This window comes from Catharus ustulatus, chromosome 1, assembly GCF_009819885.2.
Source record: "Catharus ustulatus isolate bCatUst1 chromosome 1, bCatUst1.pri.v2, whole genome shotgun sequence".
Lineage (NCBI taxonomy): Eukaryota > Metazoa > Chordata > Aves > Passeriformes > Turdidae > Catharus > Catharus ustulatus.
In genome coordinates this window covers 126,323,853-126,338,341 of record NC_046221.1, presented here as the reverse complement: position 1 = coordinate 126,338,341, position 14,489 = coordinate 126,323,853, and the positions used below count along the sequence as shown (strand labels likewise).

Sequence of the window (14,489 nt, the reverse complement as noted above, 5' to 3'; positions counted from 1 at the left end):
CTCATTTCATTGTTTAAGCTTTTCCTTGCTCCTCCAGGGATATTCATGTCAATGTCTTAATAAGGCAAAGACAGCCATCTCCATGCTTGAAAACACGTGCTCAAACTCAGGAAACAGTGCAAAAGTGGGGTAGGACTCATGTGTTTTCTCAGTAAAGAAGAGTGGTAGTTCCTTATTTTGCATCATGAACATCAGTCCACAGTTAACTTTGGCAAGCAATGATACAGACACTAACCAAAAAAACCAAACATATAACAAACTAATTAAGTGGCTTTGGAAGTACCTGTTGTAATAATTCATAGCTGATATTGTTGCTAACATGCAAAAGTTTCCTCATAGTTCACTACTGCAGAGCACAAGGTGATTTACAGTTAGGATACTGATTAATCCATCTTGCTAAAAATGTTTACTGCCTTCCCAAGTAGTCCTTTAACTTGAACATTAAAGAACTTAAAGAAAGATGTACTCTTCATGAAAACAATGTTTCCAAATGGAATAATTTGAGAAAAGTTATACAATAAGCACAAGTTTCAAAAAAATAAAGATATTTTATATTATATATCACATTATCTATTGTATATGAACAGTAACATTGCTATTTGTATTAGTGTCACTATCTAGTCAATATAAAAGATGGCATGCAAATTTTTTTTTGCCCCTTTCCAGGCACCTCTTTGTACCTTTAGTTAGAGAGATGAGAACCTGCTAATCTTCAGGGCCAGAAGCTGGCCATAGGATGAGGTCCCTTCTCAATCTGTGCTAAGCAAATGGAAATATTTTCCTTGCTGGGATTGCAGTCCCTTTTCAGTGGGAATTTCCATATGGCGTCAGCCTAAAGCAGAGCATGTACTACATGCAGTTGCTTCTGCACAATGAGATGTTCTCTGGAACTCTAAGTCCAGGGCTATCTTTGCTCTGCTTTTACATCACCATGATGGCACTCAGACTTCCTTCTTTGCCACCAGTTTTCTCCCAAATCTATACTGATTTCCTTAAGCTTACAAGACCATATGCATTTGATGGACCCACCCCCTTGTATAACCCACCTGTCCCTGGCTGTAGCTTTGAATCTAACTGCTGTAGAAATTTAATTTGAGCCATGTATTTTCTAGGACAGAACGTCCATACTTTAAAGGCATCCAGTGAAAATGAAGTCTTGGAACTTAGAAATTTACTTCAATGAGGATTTTGCCTGGGTATGCACAGCAGAACTGAGCTATTAACTGCTGATAAAGGACTAGCTCTTTGAAATATGGTTTTTACTTTGATGGTTTTTTAAGGAGAAAGTTAAAAGAATTTAAAAGAGCATTTAAATTCAATGATCAAATATTCTAGGCACTTAGAAGTTCTCAAATTAAGGTGTCACTTAATAAGGCATGGGTCACATACAAATTTAAGGATATAGTTAGGGAGAATTCTGAAGAAAATTTTGAAGTTTCCCAGATTATCATAATTCTGGTTGAAGTCATTTGTCTGAGATTTTGTGTGGTTTCAACAGTTTTCACACCAGCTATCTGGTTTTATGCACATATTTAAAAACAAACAAAAGGAATATTGAAAAACAGACAAAACCTTGATGCTCCCCAGAAACAGTCTATGGCAGACCTGGACTCCCTGCCTCTTAAATGAAATTCAGTAGGGTATCATGCTGTTTGTACAGCAGCTACTAAGGGATGAAGAAGATAAATCTACAATAGCTATTTATTTCTCAGTCAGCAGTGGGACATTCACAGCTATTGCACTTTTAAAATCGCTTTTCTATTTCTAATCTATCCCAGTGTCCTTTGACTTTCATCAATCTCATTTACCTTGTCTGTTTTGCATGTTTATCTCTGCCTCATTCAATATCTTCCCATATTAGTTATGCAGTATTCTGCATTAATTAGGTTGTTTCTTCCTCCTTAGTCTGGATTGTGGCAGACAACATGTTAAATTAATGCACAATCTTTTTTCAAGTCTAGTAAATATCAAGTAATATCAGGGGAGATCTGTACCTCCCTTGCAGCTCTGGGAAGGTACACAATCGACCCAGCTGACATATCAGAGCTGGATGTGGAAGGAACACATTCAGTGCACTGGAATTTTTTGCAGTTCTGCAATTTTCAAATAATAACTCAGCCAGTTGCGGATAAATTTTCAAGAGGATGTAGAGGAATAAAATACTTTTATTCCTTGTTGCCAAGTGTAGTGTCTTATTGGGAATATTACTTTATATAAATAATTAAATATTGAAGCCAAAGCAAAATTGGTTTTTTAGATCCAGTTGGTCTAAAATGGATCTAAATGGTCACTTACATTTCTCTAGTCTGCTGCTCATATCCCTGTTTCAAGTTGCACAGCATGGCAATTTTTAAGCTGGTATAGTAGATTTCAGGTAAATGATGTAACCAGCAGGCTTTTCTCACATTTCCATGAAAACAATTCCAGGAGACCATTTGTTTGTTCTAATGTCAACCAAGGAAATTTTCATTTCTTGGCCATATGTAGCCTTGAAAAGTGTACCTTCTATAAATACAACAAGTACAGGCTAATATTAGCAGGAGCAGATTGAAATAATTCTTCTCATCTTAACAGAAGATTCAAACAGTCTTTACTCTTAAATATCTGAAGATCTAAATTTAAATCCTTGCCTCTCAAACACTCGTGTATGTGGGTCTTTAATCTGCTCCCACTGAGCGCTTTTGCCCCTCCTCTTTTCTACTGCTGCACATAATAAGCTTCAAGTTCTTTATAAAGGGTCAGTATGCCATTTCATAAGACAAGAAAATGGTATACTATGGCCATCTGTGTTTGTTCCATGATAAACAGGAGGGTTTTAACGAAGATTTTTGTAACTCAAACGAAATTCTCAGCTGAAAATACAATTAATCTCCTGATGCTGGTGACATATAAAATAACAGAGGATGACCAGTCTCTATTCTCTTTTGGACACATATAAGTGCCGTCTGTGATTCTCTGCTAGCTGCTTTCCTACTGCTGTAGGGAAATCAAGAGCAATGGTCACCTAAAAAGTGACTGCACTATGTGTGGTGTCACCATCCCTGCGCACTTTGGGGACAGGCTGAGCTCTTACAGCCTGGGTGTGTCAGATGTTGTCAAGCATGGAAAGAAGTAGGCTGTTGCAAGGAGAACCTTACAGTCCTGCTTATCTTGTTTGAAGTGAGTCTCTCTAAACATTGGGAAAGGGAGAAGGAGATGAAGGGAGCGGGAGAAAATGAATTGTATACCTCCAATATCAGTTTTACCATTCTTTTAATAAAAAGATATTAAAGTACAAGGCACTCGATTTGACAATTTTTATATCACACATTCTTTGGGAAAAACACTGCAAGACCTACAAGTTTTTGGGAATAATGTAGCCTTATCTGGAGAAAACTTGGTCTGTTTATGCTGTGTTTTGTAACCAACCACTAATTCCCTAAATTAGTTTCCAGTTAACTCTCTCTTTGTGTAAGTATGTAATGGGCTGCTGAGTCAAATATTTTACTGACTTCAATTTGTGCTAAGTATGCTAGTCAAATGCTGTGGTGATGTGCATTAAATGAGTTGCAAAGGAGTGATTGAGTTATGCAGTCTCCCCAATGGACCGCTAATAAAAAACTTTATACCTTATGAACCATCATAACTCTGTATATGCCACATGAAATAAGGTATTAAAATGTTTTAGAGAGCTTTAAAAATTTTATTGGTGCTTTTTTGGTATTGCTCCACCTATAAAGCTGGACTTCCTTAATTAGTGAGGACCTATGCTCAGGGGGAAAAAACGTGTCTGGGAAATACTGGACCCTTTAAATTTTAAGTAATCCAGCTACAGTTAGTTTTGCTACCATACAGTTAGTGAAGTATTATTGGACCAAGTGGCCATCCATCCTGGGCAGAGCATTCATACAGGTTAGTCAGTACATTCATTCGGGGTTTCTGATTTAATTTCAAAGTGAATTAAGTTCTTAGTTTAGAGGAATTATTTGACTCTTCCCAGGATTTTGCTGCTCAATAAAAGATCACTGCATACAGGAGTGCCATTAGCTATTCTATGCATCACAACAGGAGCCACTCAAAGTGATGCTAGCTGCCAATGGATGGGTCAGCAATGTTCTTGTCAGAAAATGTTTCTCACAGAAAGAAGCAGTTGGACGTTCCAAAGAATTTAAAACTTACAGAGGAGCATGTTAATCCCATGTCCCAAAAAAATCAGACATATTTTTTGCAAATGCTGCTTCCCTGATTCTGGTAGTTTGGTTGCTGGACATATGCTTGAGCAGAGCCCTGGAGCCCTGCTCACTCCTGAATGAGGCCTGGAGCCATAGATGTCTGTGAGGATCTGAAGTTTAACCCTTTCTTGCTGCTGAACCTTTGTGCTTTGTCAAGTATCCACTAGAATGCATAGATTTCTTAAGGTGTACCAAGACTTAATTATGCAATTATGCTTACCTTTATGCACAAAATTTATGACCCTGAAAGACATAAGAGAGTTTCTGCTTTACAAGTCCAGGACTGGAGTGAGGAGTGGGCAAACAGCAGTGCCAGCCCCTGCTGACAGGGAGGAGCTGACTGGGGTCAGGCTCTTGAACAACTGGGAAGTTTTAGCTTAGAACCACCTCCCATGGCAATACCCTCCCTCCATAGGAGCACTGCTGTAGAAGCTTCTCTTGCCTCTGACCTCAAAGCTCCATCTCACCTTAATGTTAACAATCCTGTAAATGGTGTTCAACCACCATGCATTTAAATAAATGTATCTATTTCTTTTCTTTGCTGAATCAGCGAGCTACCATGGTCTCAGTAACAGCTGCTCAGACTCCTCTTTCCTTCTGCCTCCAAGTTGTTTTCTTTGGCTAAACCAGAAAGGCAAAATCAGGGGAATGGGAAAAGGTACAGAGCACTCCTAATGCTTTCCTAAAGCTTTAAATTGTGTTTAATGTCAGTTGCAGAGAGCAAGAGACGACTTCTCACGGCTGTGTCTGCACCAGCCCCTTTCAGGGCTGAGACGTTCCAGAAACGCTGAAGTGTCACTCAGGTTTCCCAACACTATGCCATCTGAAAGGCATCCAGAGAAATGTTGAGGATGTTCTCTTGCTTTGGATACTACTGCAGTGCAAACTACCTCCAGGAAAAGCTGCTAGGACAGCAGGAGCAGGACTCTAAACAGGCCTGTCAGAGGCTACACCTGCACTACAGCTGGCGGCTGCTGCAGAATACCAAATAAGTTTAATATTGCTGCTAAGAGGGGGATGGTGCTTGCTGCAGCAGTGAGACACCGGGACCTGGTCTATTTGACTGCTGCATGCAGTACTTCACTGTTATCACTACAGAAGACCAGCTCCAGCTCTAATATAGGGACATACCTCTGACTGCAACATGGTCAGTAATTGGATGTCAGGACTTGAAGTTTAGCAAAAGTCTTTTGCTGTCTGAATATCTCTGAATATCTCTGTAGGAAAAGCAAACCCAGGAAGTTTTCTGTGGACATTATACTGATGGTATAAGAACAGAAGTAAAGCATTTTTAGTAGCCACTAAAAATACTAACATGTATTTTTAAGATTTGTTGACTAGGCAATAAGGATGTCAATCCCTCAGTCCATGACTTTGCACTTATCCAATACACAGTAGTGGAACATACATGTGATTTGAACATCTGCATCACACCTGTGCAGGGTAGCTGGACACCGACATTTTTCTGTATGCAGTTCATAAGTTTTCCCTTGAAGCCTCTTCCAGAGACTATCTTTAAGTCAGATGTGAAAAGGAGAATATGGTCTCTTCAACAAGAGTTTAGGAATGGCTTCCTTAGTCCATAGCATTAGCAAGAAACAACACATCATACAGTTCTTTAAAACAGAAATATCCCACACTCAAATAAACACCCATATCCTCTTTGCAGGATAAGCCAAAATTTTCTTTTTCTTTGTCCAAGATCCAAATTACTCATCTTTTTTTTTTCTGGGGAAAAAGAAATGTTATAATTAAAGTGTAAGTTCCCAACACAGTGGCAGATTTCCTAAGAGGCCCCTTTTTCAGGCCACTGAAGCTGGGCAGAGCATCATGTGGTGGACCTGCCCTGCCTCCAGCACACATTGCTGCTGTAGTTTCAAGCGCTAAGCTGGCATCACTTCCTGAATGTTCTCTTCTGCTCTGCTCCTTTTGCTGTCTGGCCCTCTGCCTCTTTCCATTTTCCTCTCTCACCTTCCTCCCACACTTGCCTTGTGGCAGAGTCTGTTATCTGAGAGATTTAACTCACCAAAACCAGGAGAGAAATGCCCATGTTTTTGCTGTCCTTCTTGTCAGCCTGGGAAACAGAGCTGTCTCAGCCAAAATGCCACCAAATTGAAGCGATGGGGAAATGTGGCAGAGACGAGGCAAGGAAGGAGATTTGTGAAATGGAAGCAGAGCCTTCTCCCTTAGTCGTGTTAAGAAATGTTGAGCCTTACTTCCTTCAGGTCTGTCAGCATCAGAAGCAGCAGTGAGGATGGAATCATGTCCTCACTGGATTTTACACACCTTCTGCTCCAATCCTTTAACCATGACAAGGTCTCAGTTTCAACAAGGAGCTGCTAACTGAAGATACACTCTACATCTCTTTTCAGTGTTCCCTCTAGAGTTATTCATATTTCACAGTGGCTCCATGGAGTAATAATAGTATCTAGATAAAACACCATAGATTTTTAAGTGCACACCTGAGAGCACTTATGTTACTCTTTGCTCCTAAGTTTTCTCAACATGCCAAACCTTTCTAGCTGCTTTTCTTTCAGCAGCCAGCACCACAGGCAGCTAACAGAGCCATAGGCATGACAAGGCATGTGAAGGCATGACCAGGCATGTGATGAACTTACCATCACCTTCCATTTTTAACTCTGCAAATTCAGAATGCCCCCCATCATTGTTGGATATAATTTGGAAAGTCAGTGCCCAGTTAACTTAAGTGACTAATCACATCTGTGTGAAGGCAGAAAATCTAAGTCAGTGTCACCTAAAATCCCAATTATGTATTTAACTGTACAAATACAGACAGCAAAAATGTAGATGCCAGATTACACAGCATCTATTAATACATTCCAAGCCTAAACCAGAGTTGCCCGTGTTCTTGCAAATTTTAAAATAAGAATGATTGTCCTTTTTGTTATTTTCTTTGAGAGCTGCAAGATACTTCAAGGGGAAAAAAAAAAAAAGTAGTGAGCTAACTTAAATAATTTTATTCCAGCAAAAATGCACCACATATGGCCATAGATACTTACAGATACTTGGGAGAAAGCCCCAAAGGGAGAAAAATTAATTTAGAAATCTTTTGTAATGAGATTTGTTAGAGAGGTGTAAAATGACTTCCACTTAACAACTCCCTATAAAAATATGATGGGTTAAAGTTTGATAGTTGGTTGAAAAGTGACTTCAGTGCTTTTCAGGTAGCCTTGCAGTCCATAAAATTCATAAATGTTTAGGCACCCCAGTATCTCCAGATATCCTCTGATTCTGGCTAAAGGACCCATTTCATGCAAGATTGCCCTTCTTACATTGCACAAGCTTACTGCCTTTCTGCAGCTCAGAGTTCCGGTTTCCAAGGCCTTTGGATATTTGGAGATCCTGTTGACATCTTTGGCTCTTCAGCACTGCCTGTCACCACATCTTTCTCCCATTGTGGAGCTGTCAGAATGGCTCTGACCCTCTGTCAAATTACGCAGAGGGACCACAGGCTAAGTGGGTAGCACTGACAGATATGCATTGATGTTGATCTCACTGGCAAAGTTAAGAACTATTTTTAACTTTTCATTATTAATATCCACAAACCAGCAAGAAGTGAACTGGAAAGTGAATAACCTTCTTCAGTAACATTAAGGGGTTATACTCCCTAAGATGCTTTCTTTTTTTGAAATGTGAATGCATACATTTGAATGACTTAGTTCATAATACCCCATATGTGAGCTCAAAGTTGAGAGCATCAGTAAAACCATCGTCCATTAAAAGTGTCTAAGTGCTTTCTTGCATTCTTTTGGCATCTGTCCTGCAGTAAAGTACCTTACCTTGAAGTAATCTCCCTTTTACTCGTGGGGATCACCACTCTGACTGGGAGGATGGAGTACTCGGGGGAGTGAAAGCAGTACCAAAGCCTAAGGCCAGCTTAAACATATTTGTATATTTGCATATTTAAACAGAGAAAGGAATGGAAAGCATTCCCCCACCCCCGCCTTTTCAGTGGCTGTCATTTTGAGCATGGGTAGAGGTAGGATGAGGTTAAAAGTTCAAGAAAGAGAGAGAACACAGAACAACATCCTATGCATTCATTGGAACTATGACAAGGGGCTTAAAACTCTTCCCACGTATTGCCACATACAGTACTCACCGCAAGCAGTCCCCTAAACTGTCTGGCTGTGGCTACAGCTCAATTCTGAGCCAGCAATGGGGTAGGACAGTGCTGAACCCAGGCAGGCTACTGTGCTTCCAGCACGCTTTTCTGGATGGATGAGACCTGGCATTCCCAATTAGGGCACTTGCACAAAGCGCTGGCCAGGCCGTGGCATTGCCATGCAGCCCAGCTCTGCGGCGCAGGCTCCTGCTGCCAGCTCCAAAGTAAGGACCTTGTCCTGCCCTGGATTTGGGTGCAAAACTCACGGGGGGATTTATACTTATTTTCTGTACACGCTCAGGGAAATGTACACGGGGGTTTCTGTACAGCACCATATGGGAAGAATGCGGAAGGACGGCTGGTTTCTCCAGGCTGGTGAGGAGCTGCCATCAGAAAGCAACATTTCAAATGGAAGGAGTGAGTAACAGCGTCCCAGCCACAGCAAGCAGTGTCCCAGCAAGCAGGGAGATGCCTGCCTGCACAGCCAGCAGGTATTTGAGAAGGCTGGTAGTGGAAAAGGGATCTGCTTTTACTTTGCTTGTGATAGTCTCATCCTCTATTCTGATACAGACAGAGTAGATTTAATAACGCTCATAAAAAATAACAAGTGATTTCATGCAGCAAATTTTGTTTGTGACTAAATGACACTGAATCACAGGATTAGACAATTAGTTATCCCCAGTTTTGCTAGCCTTGATTTTCTGAGGTTAGAAATAATAGAATTAGCATCCATTGGGAGCAATGGAGGACACAGCGTACATTCTGTATATTCCTGAGTTTCTACATTCCCACGTCCAGCAGCACAAACAATAACCCCAGAACCCCTGCCTTTTATTTCTTTTTAATCTGCTTGTGAGGAAATAATTTTTGATTTCAGCTACTGTCAGAGATTTGTATAGTATCATAATTCACTGGATTAATCTAATCCTTATCTCAAAACTTTGCATGGAAGTATATAGCTGCTGCCACTCAAAGCCTTTTTGCAGCTATCAAGAAAACTGCTCTGGGCTCATGAATATCACCAGTTTTGTGGATCACTCTAAGAAGCCTCATATTCTAGAGAATTCTGTTAAAAATAATTTGATCACTTTCATTCACAGTTTCCCACCTGCAAACTCCTAGATTTTACTGCGCACTTTATCTCTTACTCGGCTCCATGATGTCTTTACCAGGTAAAGAATCTGCCAGAATTTTTAAAAAAATCAATAATATTGAGGTTTTTGTTCATTGATAAGAGATCTGCTGTACTGAAATAAAAGCAGCAAGCTTCTAACAGGTGCTATCAAAATTGTTCCTGCAAGCAAAGATCTAACTCATATGATATTCTGTCATCATCTGGCATTCCATCCTAACTGATTTTTAATGCTATATTGATCTCAACTTCCATAATTGGCCTCTTCAAATAGTTCACTTTCTTCTTCACAGAGAAAGGGGAATTCAGGTTTTGTTTCTTTCAGCCTATTTTACTATCTGGTACATACTGCCATGGAATTTAATTCTCTGTAATTTTAACCCCACAAACAAAACCCAGTCCAGAATCTACATTTCTGGAGTCGGAATAAAATATAGTCAACTTGCATTTGATCTGGGAATCCTTATGTAAACCAAGATTTCTTACTTGAGAAAATAAATAATAAGTGAAGAAACTGAAAGGCTTTAATTTTCATATCTTTAAAAAGCAATGGTTTGATTACTTCATACAAAGGATGTCACTCCCCATAATATCTCAGCTGGAAAAAAAAAAGATGAAGTATTTCCAATTAAAAAAAAGAAAAAAGGGAAAGAAAAAAGAAAAAAGAGATGCTTGCAGGCTTTTGTGACTATCTTTCTGAACAGTTGTATTCTAACCTATAAAAATCAGCAGCCACAGATGCAGCAGCTAAGTTAACAAAGACGTATGGTGCTCTGTGACCCTCATCATCCCTGTGCATCTGAAAACAGGACTCAGAACTATAAGGTTACTGCGAATGTGGAAAATGGCAGGCAGTCAGCTCTTTCACCAGACTTAGCAAAATTGTAAGAATAAACAAAAAGAAAAGTGAAAACATATAACCAGTACTTTGCACATGGATGGGGGAGAGAGGAGAATTTCAGGTCATCTAACAGCTAATGTAAACTACAGGGTGGATTCCTTCCAGAACCAAGCTTGTGATTACATTAATCAGACACACTAGAGCTAATGCTATACATTACACTTCCAGGATTTCAATAGCGGGTTAGAGCTACAAAGGAGTGAAACAGTCCCCGATATTGGGCACACCATTAATAGAAATAAAGAACAGGAAAATAATTGCTGAAACAGCCAGTCGGCTGAGCACCAGGGAAATAGTGAGTGAGCAATTATCAGTTCGTAATCGATGTGACCATTACCCTCTTCTCTTTTACAGCACATCTTTTGCACCTGGCACTTCAGGCAAACAGCAGCTGAAAGAGAACTCTGTAACATGTCCATAATAGACTGCTCCCCTGCCTTCAGGAGCAAGTGGCCATTTCAATGGCTGCAGATGTTTGTGCAAGAATGGACACTGCTCCACCATTCTCTGGTAATGCCAGAGTCCTTGTAGTCAACAGCTTGAGCTCTTTAATTCATGATACAGTCTTTTTGCTAAAAGGTCTCAAGGAAACACTGATAGCTTCTGCTTCAGATGTTCTCTGCAGACTGTGTAAGGGATGTGTTGGTTTAGAAGGTCACATTGATGTCCTATATTTACTTAGAGTAAAGGCCTTCATTGTATTTTTCTGATTCTGTCTGCCTGAATGGATTGCAGGTTAGCTATGCAGCTTGCTGAATTCTGAACACAGAAAAAAACCCCAAGTATGCTATAACTGGTTCTCATTAAACTGTTAAATGGAATACTAAAAGGTAGCTTAAAATCAGGTGCGTTTAATAAAGTTATATTTGAATTGGCACACGCATGGGTCCCATGTGTTTTTCAGTTTGCTAGTGTTGCAAGTTTATCATGTCTATTACCTATGCTTAAATGTTACTTCTCTCCAATAAAAACAGGCATCATTTACAATTTCTCTCAAACATTGCTAAGTCCATGACCCAATTCATTAGCTAACTGTTTGAGGCAGCCTAACACACCCATTGAATTAGCCAAGTCTTGGAAAGTGATTTATGCCTTTAGATTAGATATGGGTTTGGAAGATTAAATAAAACCACATAGGGGCATGAAGGGGAGATTTTCTGTAGAAGATACATTTTTAGAGCATTCATTCACCACAGTTCACTTTCCTTCTTAAACCTGCAGAGGTTCCAGAAAATAAATCACAGGGAGGAGTTTCATCAGAGCAATTATATAAAAATTCCACAATGAAGAATGCTGCATGATGGGATCTGTAGTGAGAAAGAGTGTTTTTGTGTTTGTTCACAAAAATTCCTTTGGGAGAGAGGCAGCACAGACACCTCTGTGGCAAGCAGACCTGGGAGTCTCCCAAGGACTCCCTGCCCAGTCCAGGAGGGCAGCTGGAACCCATCCAGGTCTGGCCTCTTCCTATTCTCCGGATGTGCTGTTATGAGTCAGGCATGGGCATGTCCTAACTCTGACACAGATCCCAAAACAGATCAGTATTCCAGCAAGGCTGTGTAACACTCATTCATAACCACACAGCCTCGCACATAATTAGCTGTCCCCACAATTCTGGAGACATTGCAGTCCTCAGATGTGACATCTCTTGAAGCAGGAATTTTACAAATTTGCCTCATGCTGCCCTTCACATTCACAGTCAGAGAAACCACTGCTTGAATCTGGGACCTCACCACACCTCCACAGGACTCTGTTTGGTTGCTTACATGGAAACACAACAGTAGGAAACTATTTTATGTAATTTAACAGTGAGAAAGAGAGGAAAGGAGCCAGCATTGTGGGATCATCCAGCACTCAGGACCACCATCAGGTTGTGCCTAGAATAACCTTCAGCCACCTCTGCTTTACAGAAGCACTAGCACGCAATAAGTTTCTACCTTTCTTTATTCAGGAAGGAAATGAAGCTGAAATAATTTATTACTAAAAAAAGTTATTAGAAAATTTATAAGTATTACATTTACTATAAAAAAGAATGTGGATTTTAATAAATTATCATGCCCATGGTAAGATAAATTTATACTTGCAAAGGCTTCAACAGATGTTTTTCATTGTAATGGCTGAGATCCAGAATCTTTGTACATTCTTATTTTCTTTCCTCAAACTGCAATAAGACCAGAGGTCACTCCAAATTCTTTTTGTATGTGTCTGTGTGTTTTTTTGTGTAAAGAAAGTGGACATATGTAAAAAAAAAAAAAAAAAAGATTCCCTCTAAATAGGAAAATAAATCAGAAATACCACAAACCCGGACAAACTCAGATTTTCTGAGTGATGCAGACATTTGGAAATAAAAGCCAGCTGAAACAGTAATTTAGAAAACATCGCAACTTCTTTTGAAGTGAGATTTCTCAATGAGGAAAGCAACTTCTTTGGCTCAATGAAGGTGCAGTGGCACCACAAAGCTCATGCCTTTCCCAAATACTTTGGAAACCCATACAAACTCATCCAAACCAAAAAGGAAAAAATAAAACAAGATATTTGACTCACAAACTAGCCACTAAATGTCAACTGGTTACAGAACGCTCCACCTGCCAAGGCTGAAATCTAGGACAAAGATCCCAGAGGGGTCACAATCCTGCAATTCCTACTCAAACCAAAGGCCTGTCAGCTCTAACACTTCTCTTAAAAAGAGAGAAAATACATATATTATGCAATCAGATTAGAGTAGAATATTTTTTATGAAAACAAGATTTTGTAGAAGGTGCCAGGCTGCTAGTCCCAGAAAATAGAAGGCAACTATAGCCGAGGCAGAAGTAGGACTTGCTTGTTCATCAACCTGCTGTGACCTGAGGCCAGGACAAAGAGCTCAGTCTCCCTGCCTGCTTAAATCCTGGGCTCAGGAGCTTTCATAGCCAGCAAGGGTGCTAATTAGAGTCAACTGTGGTGTTGACACACATGTACTAGGGACCAGGAGGAGAACAACCTCATTTTTACAACAGCATCACACAGAAAGAGGTTTTGGGTGGTTTATTTAATGACTCGATTAGAATTTGAGCCGGTAATTTACAAGGGATGGGTGTTGTATCCACTGCCAGTCTCCTAAGCTTTGTATAGGATCAAATTTATATAACAAACCAGACTCAGCAGTGTCATCAATGAGGGTATGAATTTTGTGCCAAGTGTAAATGAGTAATAAAGTGGTTACCAAGTGGTATGTCTGTACACTGATTTGGCATTCCCTGTGTGTGCAGAAGCAATTTGGTATGCTATGGGGACAAAATTCAGTCCTGGCATAAATCAATGGGACTCACATCTATTGAACACCAGAACTGAAATAGGACTCAAAGGCATTTTAGACAGGATAGGAATTAGTGATGGGGGGGAAATGTGAAGGGCATATGGATGTGAAACAGCACAGAAGTGGAAAACAGTAGGAAGGAAGCAAGGAGACAGGAGTGCAGAAGGTGAATAGGACTTTCTCTATTTGTTGCTCCTTTTCTTCAATTGGAACTAGAATATATATGTATTTTCCTCTGCCTCCAAACTGTATGATAAATTGAGGAACTGCTTGGAAACACTTAAAAGCCTTTTAGTGATCAGTCACACATGATGAGTAACAATCATTCAGGTCAGCCCTAAACGAGATCCAGAGACTTTTGTGGAATTTCCATCTGCTTAACACAAAGACCTACACGGGAATTTGGCCACCAAGTATTCCTGAACCCGCAGTGTTATACTAGAGGTGAACTGAGCCCAACACATAGAGGTTTCCAGACATAGTTTTCCACAGCAAGCAGATCCCCAACTGATAAAAGCACAGTGGCACACACACTGAGACACATGGAATAAAGGATAATGCAAACCTGGGTGGAAACAGTGGACCACTGAGATGTCAGACTGGTAGCTGAAGGCAGGCATGGTTTTACCAGGTGGCTAAGATGGTCCAATCTGGCTCATTTTTCCAGGCACATACACCAGGCTGTGCGTCCCTGCCACCCCCCAGTATAAAGTGAAGCATTCCCAGCAGTGTTTACTATTGCACTGCGCAGGCCTAGAGCAGACCAGCAAACAATGGTGTATGGTATTGCCTAACAGGTTCCAGATTTTCCAAATAGTTTGTAAGTGGGC

At 40.2% G+C, this 14,489-nt stretch overlaps 1 protein-coding gene and 1 long non-coding RNA gene across 5 annotated transcripts in view; one reads left to right on the top strand and one right to left on the bottom strand.

Annotated features, from left to right (window-relative positions):
• The window catches only part of SULF1 (sulfatase 1), a 186,040-nt gene that overhangs the window by 140,245 nt on the left and 31,306 nt on the right, over positions 1-14,489 (bottom strand). Inside the window, exon 1 of one of the 4 annotated variants that reach the window (XM_033080123.1) lies at positions 8,332-8,415. The exons of the other annotated variants lie outside the window; for them this stretch is intronic. The gene's annotated coding sequence lies outside the window, so the exon portion shown is untranslated. Of the gene's footprint in view, positions 1-8,331; positions 8,416-14,489 lie in introns of those variants that run through there. 4 annotated transcript variants of the gene reach the window in all.
• LOC122149461 lies at positions 8,481-11,244 on the top strand. The gene is made up of 4 exons (XR_006163123.1): positions 8,481-8,558; positions 8,636-8,825; positions 9,435-9,506; positions 10,722-11,244. It is a non-coding gene; the product is annotated as an uncharacterized LOC122149461 (long non-coding RNA).